Here is a 7316-nt window from a genome sequence, read left to right on the forward strand (position 1 = left end):
AAATAAATATAAACAAAGTTATCATAAAACTGCATAATTCATTTTATAATTCTAAGAACAACAGTCATATTTTTTGGTTCTAATTTAGAGTGAAATTATATTTAACCTTAAGTGAAACATTAATAATTGCTTAAATAGTTAAGTTCCACTTCAGAGGATTTCGATATATATTAAAAAACTATTATTAATTTATTAATATGTCATACTGTCACAATCTATAATGTCTTATACTGACTACATTTTTTCAGACAATCCTAATATAATATAAGCCTGAAATCCTACAATAATAAACTTTTATGGGCATATAACTATGTTCTAAATATGCAACTTATTTAATATCTTCACTAAAAACATTTTTTTTTTAATGTATATAATTTTTATTATGAAGAAATTCAAACGATATATTCTAAGACAGCAACCTTTGACACTGTGCTACATAATCTATTTAACAAATTTTAAACCATTATTACTTCATATCATATCATAATTTTATATATTCATGTACTTGTTTTCAGTGTGATATAATCCAAAATCTCTAAACATAACCTTACTAACACACAAAAACATTAAAATTTTCCCTTCCCCCCCCCAAAATGAGATTTAAAAATTTTAAATTTGAAGATTTTCCATTTTTAAATCAGTGGTTATGTGGCCCCTTGATTTATACAGCCACCTCCAAAACCGCCCTACACCCCTTCTTCAACACTAAAAATTTCCAAAATTTTTCCCTTTTCAAAACAGACCCCCAATTTGATTTATCCCCCCTGTAAGATAATCATATCAAAAATTAATTTAAATCGTAAATTTTTATCAAACTTTTAAACTTTTTTTCTTAATTTTTTGGTAAGGTGCAAATTTTTGGGTATGGCAAAATGCCCTTTTTTTCCCAGCAATAAAAACAGTTAAAAACCCTTTCTTGTTAGTTGTAAAGCAAAAACTCATGACAATGCTGAAAATGGCACAGACATATACTGTCATTTGGAACAAGCTAAGAATGTCATGCAACTCCTGGACCTAAATGAAACCTAAATGGCCGTAACCTGTCCATGACTGGTAGCTGAGTGAGCATATAGGCGATTTGCTACAAAGAGAACTTTTGGATGTCTTTTCACACAAGCATAGGATAAAAGTACAACAGTAGAGGTTGCTGTAAAAATCTTTGATGAGGCAGGCCTATTCCCATTGGACATTGCTGCCATCTTTAGGTCCCTCGACTAAATTAATGACTTTCTGGGAAGACGCTGCTAAACTTTTGCCAAGTGGCAAATGCTGCTGTTAGTAAGGCTCTAAAGATATCAACCAATGACCAGACAAACAAAGAAATTGGTAAATCATTTAATCTTAAAACAGACATAATTTATACAACTTCAATGCCATTTTTAAAGATCCTGTATGTTTTGTGATTGATGATGTTACCGTGTATACTTTTTTTTTCTTTTTTTTTAATGCGTTTATTTAAGGTCGCCGCCAGAAAGCCCATATGGATGACTGTACACTCAAGTCGGCCATCCTAGAGCGTGGTGCCAAGATTTTTCGTTGATTTTTCCAGCTTTGTTGGTGGAGAAAGACCCCAGGTGCCCCTTTGGGCATTATTTCAGACACGAGCGGGCACCTGGGTAGAACAACCCACCTTCCGTAAGCCAGCTGGATGGCTTCCTCACATATAAGATTTTGACCCAAGTGAGGATCCAACTTACAGCGGTGAGGGACCTGTGATCTCAAGTCAGGGACACCTTTACCGCTCGGCCACGGAGACCCCTGTGTGTATACCACACTTGCAAAAATCTATATATGTATATAATTATGCAAATAAAACAATTTCCTGCAAATATTTTACATAAGTTTTGTAGGCAGTTTCTTCGACCTTTTTATGTGAAGTTTTGACATTTCTTTTTATAAATCTGAGTGAATTATTTGCTTTTGCTGTTATGTTATTTATGTGATTGGTCAGGATAAACCTTTACTATTATTATTGTTACGCCTAAATATTTTGCAGCCTCAGTGGATTTTAGTTGTTGACCGTGTAAATTATAGGGGAATGTTACTGGATGTTTCTTGCGGCTGATACTAAGGACTTCACATTTATCTGGGTTAAATATGCCCCAGTTAGAATACTGTTCCACGGTTTGGGTTCATTGGCAAAAATATCTGGTTTACAAAATAGAACATCTACATCTACATCAAACTGCTTTAAAATTGTTTACGACTACTTCGGCTCTCACCCTCTTGTTCAACGCCTCTTTGCAACAAGGAACAGTACCTTCAGCCTGGAAGAAGGCAAATGTATCACCTATCTTCAAAAAAGGTGGCCGTAGCAACCCCGCCAACTACAGACCCATTTCTCTCACATCAGTATGCAGCAAACTCTTAGAACACATCCTACATAGCCAAATTATGAAACGCCTTGACCATCACAACATCCTTTCAGATCAACAACATGGATTTAGAAAACAACGCTCAACTGAAAGTCAGCTTCTTCTCACTCTTCAAGACCTGTCATCAGCCTTGGATCAAGGGGAACAAGTAGACGCCATACTACTTGACTTCAATAAGGTGTTCCACGTCGTGCCTCACCAACGACTCCTTTCCAAGGTGGATCACTACGGCATCACAGGGACAGTCAGAAGCTGGACTGAGAGCTTCCTGTCTGGCCACAGACAATAAGTTGTCGTTGAAGGCCATTCATCTGCATCCTCCCCAGTTACATCCGGGGTACCCAGGGTACAGTACTAGGTCCTTTACTGTTCCCTTTACATCAACGACCTACCAAGGTGCGTGACTTCCATCAGCCGCCTATTTGCTGACGACAGCCTGATCTAACAGTAAAATCAAATCAGAAGCTGATGCATTAGCCCTCCAAGAAGACCTAGATAGACTCCAGGAATTGGAACGCAAGTGGATGATGTCTTTCAATCCAGCAAATGCGAAGTAATACACATCACCAAGAAGAAAGAAGCCCTATCATTTATGTCTACAAGGTCCAACAATCACTCTTCAAATCTGTCAAAAGTGGAAAGTACCTTGGTGTCAAACATCCAAATAAATCTTTCATGGAACATACACACAGAATCTACTATCAAGAAGGCCAACAACTCTCTATCATTCCTTAGAAGAACATCACAAGCTGCCCACAAGACTACAAGGCCCAGGCCTACAAGACCCTTTTTAGACCAATCCTGGAGTATGCAGGCCACAGTCTGGGACCGGTTCACACACGCCACCAACATCAACCAGCTGGAAAGCTGTCCAAAGGCGAGCTGCCCGATTTTGTAAAAGGTGACTACAAAACTACCAGCAACACCACTGCAATGATGAAACAGACCTAGGCTGGCCCAACCTCTACAGCATCGCCGCTGCAGGATGCCAAGCTTGTGATGGTCTACAGGATCACGCACAAACCTCATAGCCATCCCCAGCTGCACAGTACTTCCCACCTCCTGACACTTGGTGTCTATGGCTACCGGACACAGATTCCATGTCCCCCTTCTGCAGAATAGACACCATGAATTCTCCTTTGTACCTTCGGCCATCCGCCTGTGGAAACCAGCTTCCAGAGCACCTAGCCACAGCAGTCAATCTTGAGGCCTTCAAGGGAGGACTAGTCATGGGGCCCTAATATGCCGGAGTTGATTTTATTTTAACAATGTTCTTCTTTTAAATCTGCACTTTTCGCCGCACAACACATTGTAATACACCCTGCACGTCAATGCCCCAGAGTGGGTTATGTAACAGGTATTGGGGAACGAAGAAGAAAAGAAATTCCATGGACCAATCAGATTCCCAGTTTTTAAAGACTGTTTAGATCTTTTTTGGAGGGTTTTGGGTGTCCCCTTAAGGTGGACCTGGTCAGCTCTAGGCTATGTTACTTTACTAGCAAAAGTAGTGGAAGGTCAGTTAGGATATGACTTCTAATATGATTGACTATGACTGTGATTTGAGAAGTTGAGTTTTGCAGGATTTTTACAGAAATTTTTTTGATGGCTTTTTTTTTTTTTGCATAATTTCAAGCACATTGCAGGATGTAAGGACCTTGGGTGAGATCAAATTTTGTTCCTTACACATATTACATTATGTATTCTTAAATATACATGATGACAAATAACATTTATTCTATAGATTCCATGTTTTTACCTGAATATTTTCCAAACAAAATGTGTTTTGTTTTGGTTAGACAGTTAAAATTAGAATGCATCCGAAAGTAGGTTGTGCCAAACACCACTAAATGATTCTTAAATGAAAATCTATAGTAGGTTGTTACCACTTAGCCAAGCATCGCTTGACTGAAAATAGTAAGAATACCTGTATATTACACATATTTGAAATTATTTGTTGATTCAATATTGATCATCATCTTGTTGATTATGTAGACTAATGGCTGTTTTTACATTTGGCAATTTTAATTGTAATTATCACCAGTTTACGCGACATTACAAATCCTATTTGGGTGCATGTTTACTATCTATCTATCTATCTTCCATATAGTCAAACCCCTGCTGGGGACCTAGACTTGACGCGCGTCAACTGACAAGAATGTTAGTAAAAGAACTGAAATAAAAGAATATAAAAGTAATGGAAATGAGTATATTATTGTTAAAAACAGGTTAAAAATAGAGAAGGCATTTTAGGGAGACGTATGTTCAATCCGGCTTACAGCCAGACTGAACTCGGGGCCAGACAAGTTCATGATATCAGGTGGTAAAGCATTCCAGTTGACTATTGTTCTTGGGAAAAATGAATATTTATAGTAATCAGTTTTAGTTTGGACTTGTTGGAATGCATGGGGATGGGATGTTCTTCAACTTCTTGATGATCTTGTAAGAGGGACGATATATTTTGGGAAAGGGATAGCCACCTGGTCATGCAGTTTGTTGTGAAACATGACCAGGCGTTGGTCAATACGCCGAAGGTCAAGGCGCCTCCATTGAAGGGAAGTCAACATGTCAGTGACACTCGACATACAGCCAAAGTCATGTTTGACCCACCTAGCAGCCCTTCTCTGGACGGACTCTATCTGTTTACAGCAGTTTTTACGTACCCAAAACCAAATTTATCTGAATGGTTTACAATTTAACACAGCAATATCTAAAACTTGACAAATATTCATAGGAATTACTATATTTTTCTGAAGTTATTACATATAGGATAAACTGAGTGATAAACAGATAAAAGTTACCCATGTGAAATTTGTCAGTTTATTCCAGATTTGAAATCCTGTGCAAATACTACTGTATACTGTGTATAATTGCTTGCATTGAAGACCTATATAAAGGCAAAACGATGAAGCGTCTCCAACAAGATGATGACAAAAATGATGAAAAAAGATCAACAACTCTTGACAGTGATTCTAAATGTGACGCCTTTGTAACTTGGTCATCTAAAAATAACTTCCAAATGAATGACAAGGTATGTATTCGGCAATCTCCTGGAAACTGTTTTGATTTCTTCGGCCAAGCAAGCGTCTGTTTCAAGGACAAGTTGCTTGTATGGATCATAGTAATTTAAAACCGTTGAGGGCAGGGACCTTGTTTATTATTTCAAAACCCCAATGTTATATAATCACATTCACAGCCCATATTTTTATATAGTAATATATATGTAGCTACTATAAATATGGAATGAGCCTACTATAAATACTCCTGGTTTAGACCCTCGGTCTAATCTAGGATTATCCATGTCCATACATGCAGGCTACATAATTCTTTCAAATTGTGGGATTAGAAAAACAAACACTCAGTTTGGCATACTCTGTTCTATAGCTCTCAAAGCCGAAAAAGTCAAGTTTGACCCATTTAACAGACTGATTTTTCTGAAGTTCTGTCAAATCGAGAAAGACATAACCCACTCAAAATTATCTTGATGTTTCATTAACAAGTCTGGTTAGTTGGACTATATTAAATATAGCTATCTTTGGGCTGCTTACACATTTTCTCCTCTGATTAGTAAACAGTTCTATAATAATGAACATTACTCCCTCTTTGCATTGAACTTGAATATCGTATAGCCTGACAACATTTAAAAATTAAATTGGATGTTACTGTGCAGGGTAAGAAAGCTATGCAGCCAGACCAGGATCCTAGGTTTGTCTAACTAATTGTACTGCGCAGCAAGATTTTGTGCTATTTTCGTGTCTGGGCAATATCTCGCCTCTAAAATCGAGATTCTGACAGAGAACATAAATGTCTCAGAATCCGGCTTTGGCATGTCATTATATTATGACTAGATCCTTGGAATTCTGTTCTGAGTGAGGCTCTACTTATTGAGCTTTCCTGCTGTTTGAACATTTCCTTACCTAATAAGTGAACAGTTAACTGTTGGCATCTTTACTTTAAAGTACACATGCAATATTTTTTATGACAGTACAACCATAATGTAGGAATTTAAAAATTACACAAGCATCATGCAGCAGTGAAGCTGAATCTGTGCAATATATGGCCTTTAAGAGCATCATTGTGTAAATGGACCAATATAGTTTACAATAAATCAAATTGAATTAAATGAATTAGCACATAGCCTGCATTACAAACATTTCCAGAAGAGTATTTACTTTTCGAAGTCATTTGAGAGAATGACAACCTGGCATTTTTTTGTGCTTCATCATTATATATAAAACTTCTTTGTTCTTAATAGATTTCAGTAAGCCTGAGACATTTGCCAAAATGTAATTCAGTTACTGTTTATAAATAAAGTTTCAAGTGCTAAATTTGTGCATTCTCATTCACTTTAAACTGCATTACATAAAAAGTGGTTTAATTTCATAATTATATGACACAAGTAGTTTGGCAAATGTCTCAGGTATACTACTCATTCAGAATATCATTATCCCAGGTATGTACAAACATGATCATTGCAAAACAAATTGTATAATTTTTGTCTAGGTTTGTGTGAAGAGAGAAGGTTCATGTGCACAGTATGGTATGATGGCCACGAAAGACATACATGAAGGGGAAATCCTCTTTCAGATCCCTAGATCTGCCTGATCTCCTCCAGATACTTGTGCATTTCTAATTGCCTTAAAAAAGGTAATATTATATTTTCGGGTGCTAATCAATGTCCATATACAATCTTCCAACAATGACATGCATGTATATATTAGGAATACAGCCAAGCTAGTTTGTGTGACATTATTATACATTATAAAACATACATTTAAGTTTTTTGTCCAAAAGTTGAAAAATATAAATATCTTTATTTTAGTATACCACACATTGTATTGCCTTTAAAGTTGTTAAATGTTCATTTACATATTCTTAAATAATTTATCAATTGTATGTTCATATGGACATATTATTACTTTGGTTTTGTTCAGATTTTCCTAC

General features: G+C 36.6%; 1 long non-coding RNA gene across 2 annotated transcripts; it reads left to right on the forward strand.

Annotated features, from left to right (window-relative positions):
* Window positions 1–4205: 4205 nt before the first annotated feature.
* On the forward strand, window positions 4206–6980 carry LOC132750157 (uncharacterized). 2 transcript variants are annotated; one of them, XR_009628508.1, is made up of 3 exons: window positions 4206–4289; window positions 5192–5403; window positions 6876–6980. It is a non-coding gene; the product is annotated as an uncharacterized LOC132750157 (long non-coding RNA). The 2 variants fall into 2 exon arrangements; XR_009628509.1 differs by having other exon boundaries at window positions 5202–5403.
* The last annotated feature ends 336 nt before the right edge of the window (window positions 6981–7316 follow it).

The sequence above is a fragment of the Ruditapes philippinarum genome, unplaced genomic scaffold (genome assembly GCF_026571515.1).
Source record: "Ruditapes philippinarum isolate M1 unplaced genomic scaffold, ASM2657151v2 ctg10425_1_1_1_1, whole genome shotgun sequence".
NCBI classification, from domain to species: Eukaryota; Metazoa; Mollusca; class Bivalvia; order Venerida; family Veneridae; genus Ruditapes; species Ruditapes philippinarum.